Here is a 26225-nt window from a genome sequence, read left to right on the forward strand (position 1 = left end):
GATGAGTATTGTGCATGTGCAGCACTGTGAGCTTCAAACAACCACTGAACTGTCACCTGAGTGGGGCAAGGGGAGACTCTTTCCTTCCCCCTCAAGCCCACTGTGCATCACCAAAATATGTCATAGGAACGCATAGGAACATAGGAAGCTGCCATATACTGAGTCAGACCACTGATCTATCTAGCTCAGTATTGTCTTCACAGACTGACAGCGGCTTCTCCAAGGTTGCAGGCAGGAATCTCTCTCAGCCCTACTTTGGAGAAGCCAGGGAGGGAACTTGAAACCTTCTGTTCTTCCCAGAGTGGCTCCATCCCCTTAGGGGAATATCTTACAGTGCTCATACATCAAGTCTCCCATTCATATGCAACCAGGGCAGACCCTGCTTAGCTAAGAGGACAAGTCATGCTTGCTACCACAAGACCAGCTCTCCTCTCTTGGGTCAGCCAGATGACCCTTCGAGACATATTTTCATAATGAACAGTGGATGTGTGCATCCCCCTCCAATTGGGGGAAAACTGAAAAATTATCAAGCCACTTCTGCATTCATTAATCACTCCCCACCTCCATATTTACTGGGCAGGGCAGGCAAATTACTTTTTAAAACTTCACCCACACCAGTGAGGGTGTAGCTACTGTGGTGGCTTCAGTTTACTAAGACATGCAGCAGACATGCAGCAGAGATTTAAAAAATAAATAAATTTCCCAGAAGTCCAGGGAAAGGTACTAAGTCTCTTAGGAATTATTATTTATATAAATATTTTATAAATATTTTTATAAATATGTTTCCAGGTGAAATACAAAATGCTGGTTATTACCTATAAAGCCCTTAACAGCTTGGGTCCAGGCTATTTGAAAGTGCACCTCCTTTGTCATAATTACTGCTGCCTGTTATGATCTTCTGGAGAGGTCCAGTTATGGTTGCCACTGGCTCGTTTGGTGGCGACCCAGGACTGGGCCTTCTCTGTGGCTGCCCCAGGGCTTTGGAATAAACTTCCTGCTGAAATCAGAGCATCTCCTTCTCTGTTTTTAGGAAGAACCTCAAGACCCTCCGGTTCTCTCAGGCTTTTAATTAGAATTTTAATAATTTTTAAAACTTGTTTCAATAATTTTATCATATTGTTTTTATTGTCATGTATTTTAATTTGTGACTTTTAAATATTTTAAATTTTGTACACCGCCTAGAGATCTACATCAGGCGGTAGAAAAATGTGATTGATAGATAGATAGATAGATAGATAGATAGCTTTTCAATTAAAAATATTCTCAATGCAGCTTACATAGCCAAATAAAATGAAATAAAAGGAAGAGGTGCTTCCCTGTCTTGACAGGACTCAGAGTCTAAAAGAAGATATAAAGGAGATAATCAGCAAATGGTCATTGGAGATACATTGTGTTGGGTTGAATAAGGATGATGCCAGCAGTCCCATAGAAAAACTACAGTTCCTGAGACCCCACACCTTCCCCTGGACTTTTGGGTGCATTTGGGAAAAAAGAAAGAAAAAACCGTCAGCTGGTCTACCTTAATCCAAAGCGCCTTTTAAACATGGTAATACTCTTTATTTAGCAGAGAGAGAGTAACTGGCCCTATCCACCCTCAGCACAGTACCTCCAGTGACTGTTGCTGGTGTCCATCTTGTGTTTCTTTGTAGATTGTGAGCCCTTTGGAGACAGGGATCCATCTTATTTATTTATTATTTCTCTATGTAAACCACTTTGGAAACATTTGTAGAAATGTGGTATATAAATATTTGTTGTTAATCAGGACCATGGCACAAAGAAAAGTGGTTAAATACCCCTTCTCCATCCACCATGGTCCCAATTTTGAACAAAATCAACCCCTGCTTCTAAAAAACAAAGCAGTGCCAAATTGTGTGCTTAAGCATATCATGTAGTTTAGTCCTCTGGATACTGGCTTTGGGAGCAAGAGTTTCTAATGACTTTGCTTCTTTTTCAGGGTCCCAGTTCAGTATTGCTTTATATATCATATGGGGAGTAGGACTGTATCCAAAGCACTTCTGTTCTACTGTGGATGTGCAGAATACAGGAAAGAAGAGGGTTTGTGCCCAGTTAACAAAAGCCACACACTCTAATCTTGTAGAAACTTGGCATTTCAGTCCTCTAGGTATAGATTAATCATATGATAACATTTAGCACTTTGTGTATAAATCACTAATCTTCTGCAAGCCATGAATCATTCCTCATACTCAGTAATTATTTCTTTTCATTCCTGTCTGCCTTCTATTTTCAGGCATTGATTAAAAGGTTGTAGTCACATTGTGCAGTGGGTACCTGTATTTCCTCTAATCCTTCCCCTTTCTTTGACATATTTACACCAATATGCTTACTTCAGCGGTGGCTTTGTTCACTTCCCTTATTACTTTCATTTGTTCTGTGATAAGAGCCACATGCTCCTTTGTTCCTATCACTTCAGATCTTTCTGAACTAAAATTATTTCAAATTATTTGAGAAAGCTGGTGAAGGGATAATCTCTTAACAAACTAAGGCTTCTCATGTGAAGAGATACCCTTATTTTACCTTACCAGTCAGTAGATGTTACCATTTAGCTCATTTCTACTGAGACACAATCATTTCAGCAACTCTGCATTCAAAAATGGCCTGATCCAAAATTGCCAAGGTTGATACATTTAATGTGCACATGGGACATTAATTTGGCCCTTTGAATGCTCTTCTATAGCTAAAATCCTACTCTAAGGTAGGTGAATTAATGTATGGTAAGAGAAATATGTATCACCTTAAGTGGCACAGCGGGGAAATGCTTGACTAACAAGCAGCAGGATGCCGGTTCAAATCCCCACTGGTACTATATCAGGCAGCAGCAATACAGGAAGATGTTGAAAGGCATCATCTCAAACTGCGCAGGAGGAGGCAATGGTAAACTCCTCCTGTATTCTACCAAAAAAACCCACAGAGCTCTGTGGGCTCAAGGAGTCGAAATCAAGTTGATGACACATTTACTTCACCTTTAAGATAAATATATACTGCACATTAAAAAGTGTATCATAATTTTCCCTACTTGTATTAGGGCCAAACTGCAAAGTGCACTCTTGAAGCAAAGATTTGCCCCTGAAACTGCACAGGAGGAGGCAATGGTAAACTCCTCCTATATTCTACCAAAAAAACCCACAGAGCTCTGTGGGCTCAAGGAGTCGAAATCAAGTTGATCACACATTTACTTCACCTTTAAGATAAATATATACTGCACATTAAAAAGTGTATCATAATTTTCCCTACTTGTATTAGGGCCAAACTGCAAACTGCACTCTTGAAGCAAAGATTTGCCCCTGAAGCAGTGGTTCCTCAAATTGTCCCTTTGGGAGCAAAGCACACTTCTGGCTGGAAATATATCTCTATAGTAGGGGTGTGCGAATCGATTTGGGTACAAAACAATTTGTACCCAAATCTACCTGTTTTGGGTGATTTGTGGACAAAACAAATTGCCCCATGCTAGCTGGCTGGATGTGGGTCCAAAACAAATTGCCCAGATTTTGGACCTGAAAAATTTGTTGATTCAGACCTCCATTTTGTGCCGCTCTCTCTTGCTGTCTCAATTTTGTATCAGGGAAATGTTTTGAAAATCCCACCCTCCCAAGCATCAGAATGGTGACTTACAGTGTGCAATCACTGGCTGGCAATTCCTCCTGGTTCCAGATTGCCTCATTTCCATTCAAATCTTTTGTTGCCAGGGGTGACTGACCCCACATTGGATAGGGGAAGGGACAAAGAAGGGACAAGGATGGGGGGAGTTTGAAGGAGGGATTTTCAAATGTACTTAAGGAGGCAGGCAGCCACCATTCTACCTTTCTGCCTGGCAGGAGAAAAGAGAGAGAGAGAGCCAGAGGAACTTTGCTTTGCCTTACCTACCTGCTGCCTGGAGTTGATTCTCTGCTTTTTGTCCGTGCTTTCCTGATTGAGGAAAAGAGATGTTTTTTCACCCCCTTTCTGCTGCTGCGAGAATCACTGCCTGAGCCTGCTGTCTGTGTGAATCAATTTGGGTACAAAATGATTTGTACCCAAATCTACCTCTCTCAGGAGATATGTGGACAAATCAAATCACCCCTGTGCTAGCTGGCCAGATTCAGACCCAAAACAAACTGAGAGTGATTTGATTTGGGTACAAATCGAATAAAAAAAATCAGTTAGTGCACATCCCTACTCTATAGTGCATGTTTGTGTGTGCATGTAGTTTGATACATCGTCTATGTGTGTACCAGCTAGGGACACTGCAGAGATTTTAATTACACTCCCACCTTCCTACTATGGATACCATCCCAGTGTTGCCTTGCCTAGAGCATTTTCCATTCACTTGCTTTGGAAGCATTGAAAGAGGAATGCAGGCAAGGCCAAGGTGACTTTTATAATTTTGTGACCTTGTTAGGTAGAGGGATGGAGTTGACAAGTAAGATGTAAGACATCTCTGTACATGAAATCTCTGACCATAAAGGTGACCAGAAGGATTGATATCCACTGCATTGAAGAAGAGGAAGGGATGAGCACATGCAGAAAGATTCAGGTGTTCCGATTCTTTCCATGAAGACTCGTGTTCAATCCATGGCATCTCCAGGTAGGGCTGGAAAAGGCCCATGTGTGAAACCACTGTTGAACCACTAAGAATGTAGAGTTTAAATTGATATTAGGTTTAATATATAATACAATATAATATATAAAATATAATTCACATGAAGAAGTTATAACTGCCCTTAAGGAGGTGCCTGCAGATGGTGTAGTAGTTACCTACAGTTATTCCTGTGTTGTTCTCTGAGTATGAAGAACGCAGTTGTCAAAGAGCAGAGCAGGAACATCCCAGAGCAACAAGGTGCCAAACAAAATGAAATAAAACTAAACTAGCTTAACCCTCACAGAGCATCTAAGCACTATTACTTGATTGCTCGCCTCACCCCCTGCCACAGCTCCCCTCACCTCAGAGAATTTCTCCACCCTCACCTGAGCTGCATTCCTGCTGCTCCTCCTCCATCCTGTGCTTCCCCTCTTGGTTGTGGCTGCAGCATTGCTGATGCCTATTGATCAAGCTGCATCCCCCTATCCCCAGAGACCTCCCCACCCTCACCCAAGCCCTGCTCATGCCACAGGAGCAGCAGCACCAGTAGCAGTGGTTGACTGGGCCCTTCTTCACTGCTGCCGCCGCCACCACCACCACCATGGCCACTCATTCCCCTCAGGCCACTGACAAGTGTAGGCCCGTCCCTTGCCTGTCTGCTTCCCCCCACCAATGGCTTTGGTAGCTCGAAACAGCAGCAGTGGTTGACTGGGCCCTTCCTTGCTGACTCATTCCCTTCAGGCCACTGACTGGCTTGGGTCCATCACTCACCCTTCCTTCTTTCTCTCTTCCCCTCCCTTCTTTTTCTCTATCCTCCACTTGCTCTTCCCCTGTCTTTCTTCTCCTTCCTTCCCCCCTCTCTCTCCCTCCCTGAGTTAACAGATCTTGTTCATCTTGTTTCCTCATCTAATTCACACAACGACAGCCTCCTTCTCCTAAAGGGGCTCTTTCTTCCCTCACGACCCCTCTCTTCGCAAACCCTCTGCCCACTATACTGATAGATAAATAGATGCCTCGCCTCTACAATCAAGAGCATCTTCCAACCAGTAACAGTTACATTCCAACTGACCTTAACCATCACAGGCTCCTCCTTCCTATCTGCATATGGAATCCCCACTGTCCAGTCACCATGGTGAGAATAAGCCTATCTTATTATACCATGCACTTCTTAGATTGGAAAAAAGAAGCATGCACTAGTGCTGCTGCCCTTACTACTAAATAATACGACCATAGAATTAATAAGCTGTTCTAGGAAGAACTAATCTGCCTGTTTTCCTTTCACTATCCCTACAACTGGACTAAATTTGGTCCAGACCGGTTAGGCAGTTCACAAGTTAGCCCACTTGTGCCTTGAACATTAATGAATCCGCCATCTTGAAATGCGGTTTATGACATCATTGCAAACTATGCATTTGAGGTGTCCCTATGCATCCCTATAACTGTACCAAATTTTGTCCAAATTGGTTAGTTCTTGCAGCTCAGATGTACGTTTCTGCCACCTTGAATCAGTGTGGATGACATCGTTACAAAATACTCCCTTGAGCCATTCCTAAGTGTCCCTACACTTGTAGCAAATTTGGTTCAAATTGCTTAGGCAGTTCACATGTTGGCCCACTTGCACCTCAAACATTTACGCGTCTGCCATTTTGAATCGGGTTGGATGACATCATCACAAACTATTCTGTTGAGATGTCCCTGTGTGTCACTCATTACAACTGTACCAAATTTGGTTCAAATCGGTTAGACGGTCCACAAGTTAGCCAACTTGCACCTCACACATCCACCATCTTGAACCGAGGTGCACCTAATCACAAACTATGCCATTGAGGGGTCCCTCCAGATGTAGGAAATTTGTTTCAAATCGGTTAGGTGGTTCACAAGTTAGTCCACTTGCACCTCAAACGTTTACGTGCCCACCATCTTGAATTGGGGTGGATGACATCATCACAAACTATGGTGTTGAGGTGTCCCTATGTGTCCCTACAACTGTGCCTAATTTGGTTCATATTGGTGTAGGCATGGCAAAGTTGATGGTGGGGGGACACATACGCGGACGGACATGCAGACAGACACACAGGCAGAATGACGGTGATCTCAGAATCTAGAAAGCCTACTAGAAAGTAGGCTAATAAAAAACTAAACTGAATTTTGTTTGTAAGAAGCACAATAAAAGAGGAGAGGTCTCCTGTACTGTTAAGAGATGTACAGAAGAGGGAATGTCAGCATGTGCAGCTTATTATGCAGGGAAAAGAAAGGCTGGATAAGTTCTCTCTTCTGTGCATCTCTTAAAAGTAAAGGAGGCCTCACGTCTTTTCCAAACAGCAGCCCTAGTCACAGGATCTTGGTTATTTTAACACTTTACTTTCATACTTAAGGGTTTACATGAAATAACCAGGTTTTTCCAACTGAAAATTGTATGAAGTAGAAGCACTGGTATGGCCTGTCTGAGAGTTAATTTGCAAGTGTAGCTTTTCAGGTAAGGCTTAAAAATTAGGGATGTGTGAATCAAATTGGGTACAAATCGATTTGTACCCAAATCTAGCTGATTTGGGTGATTTGGAGACAGAAAAAAATCACCCCTGTGATCCACTGGCAAGATTTGGGTCCAAATAGACTTGCACCAGATTCAGTTTGAATCTATTTGAGATTCAGATCCCTCCTATTAATTTCCCCAGATTCCCAGCTTTCATTTTTCTTAAAAAAAGATAATCTGTAGCCCAGGGATGGGGAACCTTGGCCTTCCAGCTGTTGTTGAACTACAACTCCCATCATCCCCAGCCAGAATTGTGGCTGGGGATGGTGGGAGTTGTAGTTCAACAACAGCTGGAGGGCCAGGGTTCCCCACCCCTGCTTTAGCCCATGTAGAAGTTGAGTTAAGGAGCAAAATGTGTGGTTTTTATTTTTCAAGTGTTTGGATTCTTTGGTGTATAATAACTTTCCCTCAATAAATCCCCGTGAGGATTCATTACACACCTTCATTTTTTCTGTTCATTTGGACTGTCTTTGAACAGTACCAGCTGTCAATTGCCATGTGCCAACTACACCCCCCCTCCCACCTGCAAGACAGTGGGGTACTACTCAGTTTATGTTCTAGGATTTTTAAAAAGTGTTTAGGCTCTTTGGTGTCTAATAACCTTTCCTCATAATGAATCTCTATGAAGATTCATTACACACCAAAGAGTCTAAACACCTCAAAAATTCCTAAAATATAAACTGAATACCCAGTGACTTGCATGTTGAGGGGTAGTTGGCACATGGGATGCCACTAATTCCCCACCCCCACCTGCAAAGCAGTGGGGTCAAAATGAACAGAAGAAACAAAGGTGTGTAATGAAGACACCAAATAATCTAAACACTTCAAAAATTCATAAAAAATAAACTGAGTACCCCAGTGTGTGTGTGTTTGTAGTTGACACATGGCAGTTGACAGTTGACATTGTCCAAAGACAGTCAAAATGAACAGAAGACATGAAAGTCTGTAATGAAACCTCATAGGCGTTCATTATGAAGAAAGGTTATTCTAAAAAATAAACTGAGTACCCCACTGCCTTGCAGGTGGGAAGGGGGTGTAGCTGGCACATGGCAGTTGACAGTTGTCACTGTCCAGTGACAGTCAAATTGAACAGAACAAATGAAGGTGTGCAATGAATCTTCATTCATTGATTATGAGGAAAAAGTATACACCAAAGAATCCAAACACTTGAAAAATAGAGACCTCACATTTTGCTCCATAACTCCACTTCTACAAGGGGTACTGCTTAGTGGGGTTTTTTTTGTTTTTGTTTGTTTTTTAAAAAATAAAGCTGGGGATCCATGTTAGGGTTAGCATAGGGCAACTTCGAATCCCCATTATTTCCTATGGCAGAAATATACAAAATGAGTAAAAACTAAACAAAATCATTAAAAATCAACCAAGTGCCAACTGCCTTGAAGTTTGGGTGGTAGGTGGCACTCATGGGAACCCACCATCCAAATTTGTTGCCCCTAGGACCTTTATAAGTGGTCCAAATCGATCCAAACCCAAATTGAATCAAACCAAATCCAATTGGGACACAAAACAAATCAGGGGTGATTTGATTTGGGCACAAACTGAACTAAAAAAATCGATTTGTGCACATCCCTATTAAAAATGTCTGGACATGTTTTCTCGTTCTAGGTAGCTGTAAACAGATCCTCATTGTGTATATCACAATAAAGCAAATATACCAAGAATAATTACTGTTTGGATTGTAGCTACCATTCTTTCCAATAAAACATCAATTTAAGTTACAACTGTTGCATAATTACTCCTTTAAAAAAGAAATAGAAATTGCCTTTTTGTGCCCACGTTATTCATTTGTCTCAAAGCTAAAACAAAATTATTTGATTCCATACACATCTCTACCTCAAGGTGGCACTGCTGTGTTGAAAAATCTGATGATATTGGTCTAAAGTGAATTTTTAAAAACAAATATTTAAAAAGTAGCTGAGAGAACGCACAAACTGATTCAACTTGTAAACATATCCATAGCTTGAAAGTGCATGATATTCTTGCATACGCAGATGGCCTAATGCATAGTACACCAAGCTCCAGTTCTCAGTCACTTCAAAGGTAGCTCAATGTACCCATTATTTGTACCAAACTGTCACCAATATTAAAGTAAATGGGAAGTGGTTGCTTATGCAGAGCTGTGGGTAACATTTGTGTAGAACCAAATGTGTGGCAGGAAAACTCAGAATTCCTGTAGCGTTTCTGTAGTTTAGGAGTTTTGCCTCTATATTGCTGAAGTAGTCTAGCTAGCTTTGGTTACTGGATACACAGGAGAACCTCAAGACTTGTGTAGGTTCCATTCCTCGCCCACTGCCACGAGTAATGAGGCATTATTCCTATGGGGAAAGCGGGGTTAGGTTCCAGGCTGGAGGGTAAAAGGGTTTTAACCCTTTTGTATCCGTGGATACTGGCAACAGGTGTCTATTAGACACCCTGTGGATTTGCAGAACCGTGAATAGTGGTTCCTTTATCCATAATGTGTTAGTGTATTGCTAGCTGCAGATCTTTAAAAATGGACAAAGAGGCCTGTATGTTTGTGAACTCATTAATCAACAAAATAACAATGTCTGGATTGAATGCTACATGTATATTTTACAAGTTTCTAACCTAGTATTTTCTACCAATGTGCAAACAGGAGGCCGGAAGATATTTCCAAAGGAGAAACTATAGGTGGGAGGGGCTTCTTAATTTTTCCTCACCCTCTGCTTTTCCTCTGCCAGCTCTCACTGACTGCTTTTCCCTACCTGCCCAGGAAACACATCTGGAAAACTGGGCAAGATGATAAAAACAGTAGACAGATAGGGTATGGAAGAATAATGATGAGTGGGGGAAATAATTAAACACTACCCATCACCTGCCTTTTGACTATAAATGACCTTACCTTCACTTTCAATGTTCAGTAGCAAAAACCAAAATGATAATCCTATGTGCATTCAGTAATAATAATGCTACCCTTTTAGCATGTATACAGATGTGGCCTAAGTTCAATGGGTAAGTCTATCTGATTTATTCAGTGCCTTTTGAAAAGTAGAAAAGAAAAATGAAAAGAAAAAGAAAAAACTAAATTTCTAAAGAGATTCTGGGAAGGGGAAGGAGTATTGGATTATTTAGTACTGCATTTATGTATATCCCCAGTGCCTTCAGATTTCTGTCCCATTGTTGACTGACCAATTTAATTATCTTTTTTTTCATCTGGATTCAGGTTCTCTGGTAATGCAGTCTTTTTTAGAAAAATTATTATTTGTATATTTGTAATAATAAAATCCCACCCAGTCAGTGCACAACTCCAGGGGCTTTTCCAAACATGCAGAAACTGAAAGCTCAATCATGGAGAGGAGACTGAGAACAAAATGTGGCAAGTGTGTTTCACAAGCTACAGAGAGATAAAGGACGACTCCATTAAGGGACAAAACTCATAGTGTTGTTGAAAAATAGCAGTCCCCCCAATTTTCAGTGCACCCCAATTCAGATAAAGTTGCCAAAAGATGTAGCTGGCAAATTTTGAAACATCCATAGATACCAGCAGCTCTGAGATTACTAGGATCATTTTATTCAAATTAGTTTTCCTTGGCCATTGTTTCTGGAATAATTAGGAACATTCCAACTACTCAGAAATTTAAACAAGTTTAAACTAAAATTGGCCTCGGAAATTGGCCTCGGAAATCTTGTGCAAATGGACTCAGCAGAAGGGAGGAGGCAGCCCTACTAAAAGTGTTGGTTAGCTGACAGACAGTAGTACCCTTTTCACACATAGTGTTCAATGTGCATACAATATTTTTTTAAAATAATAAAATAAATATGTGTAAAGTGTACATACATGTAGATGTGTACATGTATGTACAGCTATTCACACATTATGTTGAACGCACATATAGCAGTTCATATAGTTCATGTCTATGTTTGTACCTTGAAGTTGAGCGAGTCAGTAAGCAGATTCAATTTTAAGGCAAATGTATATACAGTCATTCACATTAAAATATGTACTTGTCTACAGATATCTCTATGCACACAGAACATAATCTCTGAATAGAGCTAGTGTATGTAACTGGTATGTGAATGATATGAATGAGTAGTGTGTGTGTATGATTGTGAAATTTTGAATTTTGGGGACTATTGCGAGAGACTGAAAGAAGAATTGATATAGAGAAGGTAGTTGAGCGCGTGCACACCCCATAAACTCTTTGTTCTTCCAGTGTTTGTCTCCATTTTGTCTCTCCAGAGATAGCTGTTTATTTTTGGTCTCTCTCTCTCTCTTCAGCTATGAGCTACAGCTGAAATGAGCTGCAGGCTTTTTTCACATTTATTTGTAACCCTTTCTTTATATAAATCCTTGTACTTCTTCAATACTAAAGAACCATTTCAAGACCTCTTGCTTTGCTGCTTTCTCCCCAAACTGGTTTTGGTTTGTTGTTTGGGGACCGAACTGCCGTTCTTCCCCTACATAAACTTCACTGGGTTCCACTCATAGTCTAACGAAATCATTTCAGCGTAGTCTTACTTTGAAAGACTACTTAAGAAATTAAATCTTTCAGCGTAGATTTCAGAACTGCTAGCTCACAGTACTCTAAAGTAACCATCAGACTAATAACTAAATCTGTAATCAATATAGTCAATAGGACAAAAAGGTGCAAAAAATAAAATATATGATTACGAATATTTCAACATATTTTCAAACAGACAGCAGCCAGAAAGAAATCGGTTAACTCATGTTACAGATATAGTACTTCATGTTATATAACCTTATGAATATATGATGTAGCTGCCACTCTACATCAGCTGACTGGGTTTACACAGGGTTTGTTTTTTATTTTTTATTTTGCAGCTCAACTGAGAATCGGTCTTATGTTATAAGGCAAGGATATTAAAAGGCAAAAATATCCTAGCCCTAGTTTTGCACATATTGCTATGTGGATTTTGTGAATATTGCTCTTTTTTTAAAGCATTAAACACTTCTAATAAAAAGTTGAACTTCAGCATTCAAGTTAGCAAGCCCTGCTAATTGGATAAGGAGGGGCCTTTTAACTTTGTGGTTCTCTTACAGTTAGCAGGAGAATATGGACTGACCCTGAATAGCATCCCTCCAGTGGCTGTTGCCAGTGTATTCCTTTTCTTTCTTTTTAGGATGAGAGTCCTTTATAGGTCTTGGGACCACCTTCTCATTCCTTTAGCTACTTTGTTGTTGTTGTTAAAAAGCAGCTTATAAACATTCTAAATGTGTTTTTAGGGTCAGAGACAAGGCAGCTGTCTTGCTAATTTTTGTCTAAAGAAATGCTTGGAAAACTCAAAAACAAGCTGAGGGATATTCAGGATCAAACTGCAGATTATGTTAAATGTGTAGTTTGACTCTGAGCGTGAGACCCGGTTTGGGGAGCTAAGCAGGGAGAGCGGGCTAAAAAGCAGGACGGGAGCCCTGGGCAGCCAGATCAGCTGCCCACACAATTGTTGGGGGCTGGGGAATTTGGGGGCTGCGCAGCCCCCGGAAGCTCCAGTATGCCCTGCACGAGCACGCAGAGCATACTGGAGAAACCCCCGGAGCCGGGAGGAGGCTTTTCACCTCCTCTCCGGGGGTCTACTCGTGAGTAGCCATAGCGCGGAGCGGCGGCTACTCACGATCAGAAAAACTGGGTTTTCAGAGTGCTCGCGGGTTACTTAGGCGGGTTAACCGCCGGGAGGCAACCGGACTTGGCTGTGAGCCCGGTGGTTCCCATGATCATCCGAAATTGGGCTAGGCTCCCCTAGCCCAATTTCGGACGATTGTGGGAATAGCCTCTCTGTGTTTTGTTTTTAATGTAAGTAACAGTCACATTTGGGGCTGATCAGGACCAAAACACATGGAGGGGAAGGGGAATATTTAACCTTTCCCCCTAAAGCCACAGTCCTAGAGAAAACTGCCTTCCCAGCTGTTGTCTGTCTTGGGAAAGGAGGTAACTTTCCTCCAGAGGCAAATAACCTGGGGGAGGGGGCAATGCTGGGACTGCTCTGTGAAAGTCAGGTGTAAATACTAGGCCTGTGGGAAGTAGTTAAATACAAAGCCTGTGGAAAAGTAGAATTGCATGCACATTGTTCCTGGCCCCTCATGAAGGTGACAGTTCCCATTGCTTACCTCTGTGCCAATCAGTCCTGTGCATGGCTCCAAGGAGGGCCCTTAAAGGGAAGCAGAGCAGTGGGAAGCCTCAGAGCTACATCTCCTTGTGCTCCTCACATGCCTTCCAAGACATCACAAGGACTTCCCACAGCTCTTCTTACCTTTAACAGCCCTTCCCAATGCTATGCATACCAGACCACTCTGTATAGAAATGGTGGGAGCAGCTGCCTCTGTGCAGAGCTAGGGCCAATTTGCACATGATTCCGCTTTGAGTCCTTGAAGCTGAATTAAGTACCATCTTCTCACAACCATTGTCCAGTTTTTCCCTACTAAAGTTTTAAAAAACACTGGGTCAGATAACACATTTAATATAACATGTAGTGTGGCGTTCAGTTACAACTGATAATAATGAAAAATGACCAGCATAAATAATAAACATGCAAGGAACAAAAGTTGGCATTTTTGAACAGAGGTTACATCCATACTGAAAGTAGATGTGAGGAACATAAAAATGTGATACGGAAAAATGTTAAACAAAACTCACATGATAAACAAACAGCTGCTTAGAAAGCAATAACAAACCACAGAATGAAACTGAAACAACACACGATTCAAGAATTACACAATAAACTATGTTTGAGACAAACTTTAATCAACAGTAAATATGGCTGGCAGAATGACTTCAACAGTCAAAGAAAAACACCAAGAGGTAACATTTACTGCTGTGAATGAAAAGTACCCAGGTTTATACCATCTTTACCTGAATCGAAGATGACTGAGGTTTGACCCTAACCCTCTTTAAAAGCAGAGGTTAAATACAGGTCATACCTCCATTTACTCAAAAGAAAGAGGACTCTTTCTTTTTCAGGACTCTGAATTTAAGAAGACCTCCCAATTTCATATATTTTTAAAAAACTTGGAAAAACCTAGTCTTGGATTCAGGTAAATACAGTAGAGATGTGCACAAATGATTTTTGTGTGATTCAATTCAATCTCAAATAGAAAAAAACTCAAGTCGATTCATCGAAGTGGTCAGCCATAGCTCAATGGATTGAATCAAAAATTCACAACAAAAATCATGATTTGCCCATAGGGAACAATGGGGAGCTCATATCACCCCATTGTTCCCTATGGGTAGGTCTAGGGACACCAATATGCATTGGGTGGTAGGGCATGATGAATGCTACCTACCACCCAACTCACAAAAGAAATAGAATAGTGGGCAATTTTAATTAAAAAAAAAAATCTCCCCCAAAACCATTAGGATTTAATTGGAGACAGCGGAGATGTCTTGCCTAGCTGCAGCCCCAGAAGGGCCAAGTGCATACCAGGTTCAAAATGTGCTCCACAAAACTGATGGACACAAACTGATCCTGCTTGGCTGCCTTTGTTATGTTTGCAGCATTTTCAGTGATCATAAAACCTCAGTGACGGTTTGGCTGCCTGGACAGCCATTACCCCACCTGGCACGCCATGGTCACCAACACCTCACCTGCCATGTGGCTGGTGTCCAGCAGCTCCATGTGCAGCACAGCCCACTTGTGCTTTGCTGCATTTGAGGGGCTGGCCACCCCTCCACTAGCAGATGTCCCCTTGCTCTCTTGCCCCCACCAGTGTGCCATGAGAAACAGGTAAGCAGTGTGCCCCCCACTGGGACTGGTCCACAGATCTGCAATGAAGCACATGCTGGTGTCAGGTGTGGCTGTACACAGCAGTCCCAACATGGCCTCTCTGAACAACTGGTACAGAGAGGGCACCACCCACTTGCTGAAGGTGTCGCATGAGGGGATTTGGTAGTTGGGGCAAGCAATCGGAGCAGCTAGCAGAAGCTGGTGTTCTCCACCACCTGGAATGGCTGGTCATTCAAAGCGATCATCTCTGCAATGGTCCACATGATGAGATGAGGCTCTGGGCCACCATACCACTTGCCTACCAACTGCACCTAGCACGTAGGCAACTTTCCCTGCTTGGGAGCAGGAGCCTTGCCGCTACTTGAGGACACACCAGGCCTTTTGCTGACAGCAGGACAAGGATCTGGACATGATGCCATTGCAGGTGCTACAGCATCCCTGTTGTCCCAAGTCACTTGGGGTCCTTACACCAGCTGACCTGTGTCCTGCAGTGGGTGCAGACAGCATGGTGTGGGTTACCAGGGCAGAATGTAAAGTGGATCCACACCATGCTGCTCGTGGCCCAGGACTGTTTTGGTTGTGGTACTGAGGTACTTGGGAGGAGGAGGTGAGCACCAGTCAGGCAACCAACCAACCCCAAACAAAAAAGAACCCCAAAAAGGGAAATGAGAGAAAGAACGCATGAGAGAGCACACAAGTCAACAAGCCTGGCAGACTGGGCACCAGACAGAAATCACAGCACACCACCTGCAAAAAATAAAAACTATTCAGTCCAGACAGCAGCAAGGAAGAGGGGCTCCGGGAGCGGGGTGCAGCACAGCACCCTAGTTATTAAAGCTACTGGGGGTGAGGGTGGCTACAAGCAATAATACTTCTATTAAATTCCAAGAAGCAGCCACTTAAAGACATTGGTACTGTTGGTGGAGGGAAGAGAAATAAATAATAATAATAAATCATAATAAAACAAAACAAAACAAAACAAAATAATAATAAAGCAGTTGTGGCACTGCAAATTTATAAAGGTTGAAAAATTGAGAGACGGATAAGCCCAGCAGGCACTCTAAGTGATGCTACAATCTCTCTCTAACCCTTCTCTCCTGAGGTACAAAAGCCATGGCTCCCTCTGCCTGAAGCAGCCCCTTATATACATTCTGAAACTTCCTCCTTTGACCTCTTCCTCCCTGCTCTCTCTCCCCCCAGCCAATGGGAGAACAGTTGCCCATGCCAATATGTGATCTGAATGACAACAAGCCAACCAAGAAGGAAGGAGATCTCAAACCAATCAGAAATAAGTGCTAGAAAGCCAATAAGCAAGGAAAAATCACAGAGACAAAATGGCACCTGTGACCTCAATCATACAATTTGATTCATGTCAAATTGGGGCTGATTAAATTTGACCTCGTTCAAGCCCCTCCATTTAAGGAGTAATTCAATTCATGGTCAAAGCCACGAATCACCCCTAATTCTGCACAAATCAAATTGCACATCTCTAAAACACAGTAAATCTGTAAAAGGGCGTGTTGCAACTGTCATGCTCCAAGGGAGAGGAAGTGTGTTCCTGGCCCTTTTTGACTCCAGAATCCCAGGGTGAGAACAGCCAAGGTCAGCCTCAGAGGAAGCCAGGGGAGGAGGTTACTTCATCATCTTAGTCTTCCTCATGGCTCACTATGTCCATCTGGTTCACTCTCCAGGGGAACTCTGGCTCCCATGCTCAAGAGCAGCCCTCATCATCAGCTGCCTTGGTTTTACATGCCCTAGTACAGAGCTGATAGGGCTTAAAGTCTACTCCGAGCCCCTCCCTGGTCTGACTTCCTGTCACTCCTAACATGGTGGCCCTATTGGAGCTGTTCTCTGTAGCTCTCCCTGCCTCACCTGCTTAACCCCACCAAGACCCGACTGGTCTGGAATCATCTCACTCCCCACTCCCTTTGGGGGAAGACAGAAGCCCCAAAGGAGGAATACCACACTCCCCACCAGACTCTACAAGGCCACTCAGGCATCCCAACAGGAACAATCCACTAAGAAAAGGTATCTATATTTTGTTGCCTTCCTTTAACATCTACAGTTATTCAACTGAAACAACAAAGTGCTTGTCAGATTCCCAGGGGACTTCCTTCTTGAACTCCAGAATAACTGGGTAGCACAGAAAAGATCAGCTTCAGGAACAAACAGGTGAGGAGGTTGGTTTGTCACCTGAGTCGTCCTCCTTCTGGTTTGCAGCATTCAGTTTGTTCCCTCTCCTAAGGAACTCCCAGCTCCCATACTCAGAGGTAGCCCCTCATCATCAGCTGCCTTGTCTTTAAATGCCCCAGTGCAGAGCTGACAGGGCTTAAAGCCTACTTCCAGACCCGCCCCCTTCCTGACCTTGCTTCTGGTTTCCTGCACCACCTGAACCTAGCTGTCTCCCTGGAGCTGTTCTCTGCAGCTCTCCCTGCCTTGCTCTCTCAACCCCACTGGGACCCAACCAGCCTGGACCCTGCTTGCTCCTGCTGTCCCCTGAAGGGAACAGAAGCCCCACAGGAGAGATGCCACATCCTCCTCCAAACTCCACAGGGCCATGCAGGCAACCAGGTAACACGGCATCCCAACAGCACTGCAGAACTGTCAGATCTTGAACTTCATTGTTCACTGCTTTTCATAAAGTTTTTTAGTTAGTTGCCTACAAGTAAAACTTTTTTAGTCATAAAAATTAAGGCATAGAAATTAATTTAACACAGTCATTTTGTAATGGGGGAAATATACAAAAATACATTGCTGACAGAACCTACCCTTCAAATAAACCCAAAAACATTCATGAGAAGTACATACAGGCATAATGGAGGAAGCAGCTTTTTAAATGATGGGATGGTCAGGTCTACATTTCAAAAACTACTGAAGGAATACAGCATCGTCATGGTAACAAAGTGAGCCTTTAGAAATTAAAATCAGTAGAGCAAATAGGCCTTTAAAAAGCTTGTAAATTTACAGTAAACAAAGTAGCAGAACTACAGAGTTGAAACAGCTTGCACACACTGTTTTCATGAATAGACAAGTGGTGCTGGTTTCAAAGTGACTGTAACTGCTGGACATGAATCTTTTAAACAAGGACTGAGCAGGAGCTATGTGGCTCTTCACCACTTTGAAAGCAAAGGCACTACTGTAAAAAGAAAATTCTGACTGGACTCCCAAGTGAAATGCATACTGGCTGACATCCAGACTAATGATGTGCACAGTTAACATTTTCAGTCAAATCTCATGGTGGGAAGATAAAAAATGAAGTCAATGTTTAAGTCAAGAGTGGAATGAAACTCCTTTTTGGCTATTATATTAACAGATTAACAGCATAGTTCAGGAAGAAGTAAGGAAGCAAGGTAGGAAACTGAGAGACTTGACAGAATTTGAAATTTTAATAACAAAGAATTCAGAGCATATGCCAGGCCTTATATATAAACTACTATTGAAGTATGATTCAGAATCAGAATAGGTGAAAGACTGTATGATAAAATGGATGCAGAACTTTAATAGGACAACAGAGATGTAACAGTGGGAATTTCAATGGAAGGTAAATATAAAATTTACAGTGAACAATACTCTAAGAGAAAATTGGTATAAAATGTACCTGTGTTGGTATATTACTGTGGCAATGGTTTCAGATACCCTGGAGACTGTTGGAAATGTACAGAGCAGAAAGGTACCTTTTATCATATGTGGTGGACATGTTAAAAAGCCCCCAAATTTTGGAAAACAATACATTTGAAGATGCAGCAAATCTTGCAAATATATTTTCTTTTTCTTCTGGAAATTTTTGTGTTGAATTTTACTAAACTGTATATTCCTGCAAAACACACTGGACTTTCTTTATATTTCATAATGGTGGCAAGAATCCTTTATGCTTCCTGTTGCAAAACAAATCTGATTCTGACTTTAGATGATTGGCAACTCAAACTCTGGGAATATGCATCAATGGCTAAAATTACTGCATACATTAAGAATAAATCTGAAGACTTCTTCTTTCTGACATGGGGACCATTTATTCAATATAATATATCGCATGGTTTGGTACTTCATCCAACATTTGTTTTTTGTAGAGAAATTTAAAGCAGACTGGACTCCGCAGTTTAGGCTTGCTGTCGGCCTTTAAGAGAGCCCTAAAAACTTATTTATTTGGCCTGGCCTTCCAAGGTTTGTAAAGTGTTTTTAAAAGAATTTTAATTCATTTTAAATGATTTTAATTGTTTTTGAATTGTTTTTAACACTGAGTTTTGAATTGTGTGTTTTTATGTCTTCTTATTGTTGTTGTACACCATCCAGAACCTTTGGATGGGGCGGTTTATAAATGTAATAAATAAACAATAATAAATAAATAATAACATGTCCCTGAATGGGAAAATAGGGACATGTTAGCAGGTATGAGTATGGTCACTGGGAACAACAGTGATCTGATGTTCAGACTGTTGTTCTGAACATCAACTCATCATCACTGGGGTACCCACCTCTTCCAGCCACTATTACCTAGGGATGTGCAAGAAACTGGCTAGCCCCGTTCAGCTTGAATCTGGACTGCATTCAAAGCATCCTGGGCAGTTCAGGCTCAATTGAGCAGGCTTGATGGACAGACCAGGCCTGGGCTCAAGGGGCTTAACGGAGTTTTTTTGTAAAGGGGAATCGCAGGGGGCAGGGAGGGAAAAGCTACTGTTCTTTTTGAAATACCTTTAAACCAAGCTGTGGCGGGGTTGTGGAAGGTGGGTGCTCCTTTCACCTCCTCACCTGCCTCCCAAGTGGCACCTTGGATGGCATGCTGGTCATGGCTTAGCACAGGCTTTGCAAGGAGAAGATCTGAGGTTCACTCTCCAGGCGAAAAGGGTCTTGGGACTGGGAAAGAACTCTGCTCGAGACCCTGAGTAGCCGCTGCCACATCGAACAAATCATACAGAGCTAGATGGAGATGGACTAATTATTTGATTCAGTAGAAGACAGCTTTTTTGCTTTGGAGCTACTCCAGACTTAGGAAAATAATTGTCTGCTCAAGAATAGCAAAATGGGCAGGAGAGATGAGATTCCAAGGCAAATAACCTCTCTCCCAGGTTGATGGGAATTGATGGGCCATCAACAAAAACAGTTACTTTTGTTACTCCTAGTATCCTACCATCTGCCTGCTTGATCTTTGCCCAAGATGGCTTATACTATCTGACAAGGGGGTTGTTGTGGAGAGCCTGGTGGCAATTATAAATACCTCTCTGAGGGAGGGCAGGATGCCTCCTTGTTTAAAGGAGACAATTATTAGACGCATTCTTAAGAAGCCTGGCTTGGACCCCTCGGAGTTTAATAGCTACAGGCCTGTCTTCAACCTCCCATGGTTGGGCAAGGTGATTGAGAGGGTGGTGGCCTCCCAGCTCCAGGCAGTCTTGGAGGAAACTGATTATCTAGACCCATTTCAAACTGGTTTTTGGACGGACTATGGGGTGGAGACTGCCTTGGTTGGCCTGATGGATGATCTCCAATAGGGAATGGACAGAGGACGTGTGACTCTGTTGATCCTCTTGGATCTCTCGGCGGCTTTCGATACTATCGACCATAGTATCATTCTGGAATGTCTGAGGGAGTTGGGGGTAGGAGGCACTGCTTTGCAGTGATTCCACTCCTACCTTTCTGGCAGATCTAGATGGTGTCGCTTGGAGACTGTTGCTCTTCAAAATCCGAGCTTTTATATGGGGTCCCTCAGGGCTCCATACTGTTTCCAATGCTTTTTAATATCTACATGAAACTGTTGAGAGAGATCATCTGGAGATTTGGTGCTGGGTGCTATCAGTATGCTGATGACACACAAATCTATTTCTCCATGTCAACATCATCAGGAGAAGACATATCCTCCCTGAATGGCTGCTTGGAAGCAGTAATGGGCTGGATGAGGGATAACAAACTGAGACTGAATCCAGACAAGATGGAGGTACTTATTGTGCGGGGTCGTCACTCGGGAAGCGATATTGATCTACCTGTTAGAAGCACTTTCTATCAGCTTCGGTTGATACGCCAGCTGCGTCCATTTCTTGAGGTTCATTATCTCAAAACAGTAGTACACTTGCTGGTAATCTCCAGACTTGATTACTACAACACGCTCTATGTGGGCCTGCCTTTGTACATAGTCCAGAAACTACAATTAGTACAAAATGTGGCAGCCAGGTTGGTCTCCAGGTCATCTCGAAGAGACCATATTACTCCTATATTACAGGAGTTGCACTAGCTGCCAATATGAGCAAAATACAAAGTGCTGGTTATAACTTATAAAGCCCTAAACAGCTTAGGCCCACGGTACTTAAGAGAGTGTCTTCTCTGGAATGTTTTAAAGAAGATTGGAAACCATTTTTATTATACTTAAAGAACTATTTCCCTAATATTGATTTTACAACAGGGTTTGAAATTTAGTAATAATAGCAGGTTGGGTAGATCAAAATCGAGTTTGTAAGGTTTAAGATATATGTTTTGAATTACTATTATAGCAAGGTTTAATTCTATAGTTGGTGATTCATGAGGAGGTGTGAGCGGGAAGTCAATATTTGTTTATTGTGATGTGAATGTTAAGATATTGTTAAAATCAATAAAAATTTAAACATGGAAAAAAGAGAGCGTCTTCTTCTGCATGATCCCCATTGTCCACTGCATACATCAGGGGAGGTACATCTGTGGCTACCTTCATTAGGGATGTGCAAAAAATTTCGGGCACAGAACGATCTGTGCCCGAAATGAGCAATTTTGGGTGATTCGGGGCCGAACCAAATCACCCCCAATGTCCCCCAATATTTTTCGGGCCTGAGCCAAATCACCCGAATTTGGGGCATGAAAAACTTGGGTGATTCGGTTCATGGTTGATTTGGGGGGATTTTTTGAAGTTTTAGTGACTTTGGGGCAGTTCGGGGGCATAGCATGGGATCTGGGCAAAAAGAGTGGGGTGGCATGGTAGTGCCTAATGGGTGCAGGCTACCGCCCCAATTTCAGGGGGATTGGGCAAAGGGCTGATTTTTGGGGAATTTCTGAAGTTTTCATGTCTTTGGGACAGATTGGGGCAGATTGGGGCAGAAAGTGGGGACTGGGGCAGAATAGTGGGGTGGGGTGGTAGTGCCTAATGGGTGGAGGCTACCACCCCAATTTCAGGGGGATTGGACAAAGGGCTGATTTTTTGAGAATTTTTGAAGTTTTAGTGACTTTGGGGCAGTTTGGTGGCAGAAAGTGGATCTGCCCCAAAAGAGTGGGGTGGGGTGGTAGTGCCTAATGGGTGGAGGCTACCACCCCAATTTCAGGGGTATTGGGCAGAGGCCTGATTTTTGGGGAATATTTGAAGTTTTGGTGTCTTGGGGGCAGATTGGGGGCAGAAAGTGGATCTGCCCCAAAGGAGTGGGGTGGGCTGGTAGATAGTGCCTAATGGGTGGAGGCTACCACCCGTCCCCAATTTCAGAGTGATTTCGCAGAGGGGTGAAATTTGGTGAATTCTGAGGTTTGTCTTCATAAGGTGAAGTGTGCTAAATTGATTACTTCCTCATATTCATAGTAATTGAGAGTGTGAAAAAGTGAAAGTGGGGTCATGAGAGTTGTCTAACTGAAAAAAATCTCATTTGCTATGATAGAATGAGAATTCACACCTCAGAAAAAACTTCTGAGGTGTGAATTCTCATTCTATCATAGCAAATGAGATTTTTTTCAATTAGACAACTCTCATGACCCCACTTTCACTTTTTCACACTTACTATGAATATGAGGAAGTAATCAATTTAGCACACTTCACCTTATGAAGACAAACCTCAGAATTCACCAAATTTCACCCCTCTGCGAAATCACTCTGAAATTGGGGACGGGTGGTAGCCTCCACCCATTTGGCACTATCTACAAGCCCACCCCACTCTTTTGGGGCAGATCCACTTTCTGCCCCCAAACTGCCCCAAAGTCACTAAAACTTCAGAAATTCCCCAAAAATCAGCCCTTTGCCCAATCCCCCTGAAATTGGGGTGGTAGCCTCCACCCATTAGGCAATACCACCCCACCCCACTCTTTTTGCCCAGATCCCATGCTATGCCCCCGAACTGCCCCAAAGTCACTAAAACTTCAAAAATTCCCCAAATATCAGCCCTTTGCCCAATTCCCCTGAAATTGGGGTGGTAGACTCCACCCATTGGGCACTACCACCCCACCCCAAAATTTTGCCCCTGGGCCCCTATTTTACCCCCCAATCGATTCGGATTCGGATTCAGATTAAATCCGAATCTGAACCAAATCAAGGGTGATTTGGGTGGCCCATATTCGGGCACAAAACAGAACAGGGGTGATTCGGTTCGGGTCCTGAAACGAATCACCGAATTCCCGAATTGCACACCCCTAACCTTCATGTCGTCTGGTGGCCACCCAGGGACGGGCCTTCTCTGTTGTCTTTGGAACGCGCTTCCCGTGGGAATAAGTGTCTCCCCATCTCTAGCAGTTTTTTAAAAGTGTCTAAAGTCTCGTCTTTTAACCCAGGCCTTTTAGCTTTTTAACTTTTATGTTTTGGATTGTTTATTGATTTGTTTTAAACTATTTTAGTATTTAATTGATTTTAATGTTTTGTGTTTGTTTGTTATGAACCGTACTGAGACCTTGGGTTGGGGTGGTATAAAAATGCGCTAAATAAATAAAATAATAATTATAAAAATAATGGATGGAGCCTGGGATTACGCCCTGTGGCATCTTAAGTGGCTGGGCTGAAGGAGGCGGTGGTGAGGTCTCCTTGCACCTCCCCACCAGCCTCCCAAATAACTGAGCAGCAGTGCTGCAATCTTTTTGCACCTCTGCGCAGAGGCCCAAATAGGCTGCAGCATGGCCACCCACCTTCTGCCATCGTCCCCGATCCCCACCGCAGACACGGCATGGTTTAAAGGTATTTTAAAAAGAACAGTAGATTTTTTCTCTCCCACCTGGTGCATTTAACCCTTTACTTGTAAAGTGGAATCTTTGCCAGATTCCTCTTTACAAGTATCCCATTGAGCTGGCTCATGAAGCGGGGGTGGGGTGGTTCGACGCTCCGGGGCCGGCTCCCCCTTGTCTGGTTCAAGGGTGAGCCTTTGAAACCAGTGGGCCGGAGAGCAAGTCAGCTTGCACATCCCTACTATCACCCTGAACCTCCAAGTTTTTTCATTAACTTTATCCCAAGTGCAGAACCTTATAAAATACCAGCCCAACTTTTGGAATCCAGTCTCAAAGGAATTCAGTGGCACATACTCTGACTACTGCCCCAGAGTTTTGCTCTGTCAAGAGCTGGCTTTGCTCTTAACCCATTTTCCCTTGAGCTGAAATCTCTAGGCTGCTGAGCATTTGAACCTTATTGGAGCCCTAGATTGCAGAATCCATAATTGCAAAAATCACAAGCTCTGAACATGCCCTTAGTGGGACACTCATGTACTGTGTTGTATTCTTGGCAACCAGAGGCCCTTGGAACTCTCTCAGTCCTGGGCTTCCATGATATTTATTTTGTGTTTTGATCGCCTGAAGAATTCAGGACACCCTGAGCAGAAAACCCAAAGATAACTCTTTTGAAGCTGAGAACTCCCACAGTACACTTGTCATCATTGAAACACCATGCCATCTCAATGCCTCCCCAGATTGCTGTGAGTCTGCACAGAGCTACAGTCTTGGGTGCTAGCACATCCTACCGCCTATCCCTGCCATCTGCTGGGAAGACCTAAAGAGGGACCCTCCCAGCATCATACACGAGATCAGTAGACTAAAGACAGGTACAGAATGGTCTTTCCCGCCCCCCCTTCAAATACGGTGCTCTTCTCCCCCACCCCCACCCTTTTTGCTCTCATAATTACTCTCACCTTTTTGTTTAACTCACATAGTTTTTATTGATTGTGCTTGAGTCCATTACAATTTTGCCTGAATAACTGGTTTATACTCTTGGCAGTGGTTGCCAGATATCCCCATTCTGCATGGTTCTTCTGTTATTTCAATAAACTTCATTTTGTTTTCACAAGCGTAGTCTCCGAGTCTGTTGCTCCTCTAAGGGTTTTCTAGCACTGATATTTACCTATGCCTGGACTGCAATCCTTTGTTATTGCACACTTGCAAATTGGTCTCAGAGTTAATTCCCCCAACTTGAGCAAAAGCATAGTTGTAGACTTTAATAGTTGTATCTGTGTCTGAGCAAATGTAGAAACATCAGTAATATTTGCTGTGCATCAAGGCTATCCCCATTATATGAATAATGGGAAATCAAATCACATTGTTGGCTGCTAATTAGTTATAGTGGCTTTTTAAAAATAATGCAGGAAGATTTTAAAAATCTTACCCTGGGAAGTGAGTGGGAGAATCTATGCAGACCAGTCAGCCCACCCCATCCCTAGATTGTATAATTAACAAGGCTCTTTGGATAAGGATCTAAATGCATATTTCTCCAGTGTCCTGTTATTTTTTATCTATAAGGACTTAAAATAAAATATTTCTGATTCAATAACTATCCTATATTGTTGTAAAATGTGCATATCTATATACAGAAGTGACAGGTTTGTATTCTAATTTGCATTCACTTAACATGAAAACCTTATGCATGCTTTCCAAGCCAGTGGCAGGAGCTGGTCAACTTGGCACTGGCCAAGAGTTCAGTGCCAGCAAAGGACCCATGGCTGACTCATGACTCTGATGAGGGGGGGAATGGCATCCCATAAACCTGGCTCTGGCACTTAAATATCAATATCAGCTACACAAAGTTTACTCGAGTATCTTCATAAACATAACACACTTCAGATGTACATTATCCATATTCTCTAGTCACATCAAAATTTATACAAAAGGGATACTATGTCATCTGAATATCAGAAGTGAGGAAAGTGAAGTACTAGGGATGTGCGAATCAGCTCAAGGTCAAGCCAGATTGCCATCAAACCGGGCCAACATAAGGGTTCATCCTCAAGCCATACTGGATCCAGTTCAGCTCAACCGCAAGCCCAACCCCCCGAGTTGACTCTGAACTGCTTCTAAGTTTTTAATTTTCTTTTAAAACTTTTAACACAAACTGCCGGGTCTGGGTCGGTGGTGGCAGCTGTGGGGGAGGGGTCTCTGCCATCTCCCCTCCTCCTGCTAGCCTCCACCCATTCTAAAAAGGGCCAGTTTGGCTTATTTGGGGGCTGTTCCAGTCCTTCCTCCAGTAGCTGTATATGTCCAATAGGCCTCTGCATGGCCTAGGTCATTCTTTGCAACCAATAGCCACCCACCTATGGAGGAAGGGGTAGTAAGTTAGAAACTATGGCTTCTAAGCAGAATTGAGCCGAGCATCTCTTCGTAAAACACTGCCTGGAAGAACGGGAGGAGGAAAAAATATCAGAACACACCAGGCTCCTTCCATTCAATTGCATAGTCAGAGCTCTATTTCTTTCTCTGTCACTTGCTCTTCCCTTTCTACGCTGG

General features: G+C 42.8%; 1 protein-coding gene across 2 annotated transcripts in view; it reads right to left on the minus strand.

Annotated features, from left to right (window-relative positions):
* The window catches only part of SLC6A11 (solute carrier family 6 member 11), a 283028-nt gene that overhangs the window by 91835 nt on the left and 164968 nt on the right, over positions 1-26225 (minus strand). The window lies entirely within an intron of this gene.

This window comes from Hemicordylus capensis, chromosome 2 (assembly GCF_027244095.1).
Source record: "Hemicordylus capensis ecotype Gifberg chromosome 2, rHemCap1.1.pri, whole genome shotgun sequence".
Lineage (NCBI taxonomy): Eukaryota > Metazoa > Chordata > Lepidosauria > Squamata > Cordylidae > Hemicordylus > Hemicordylus capensis.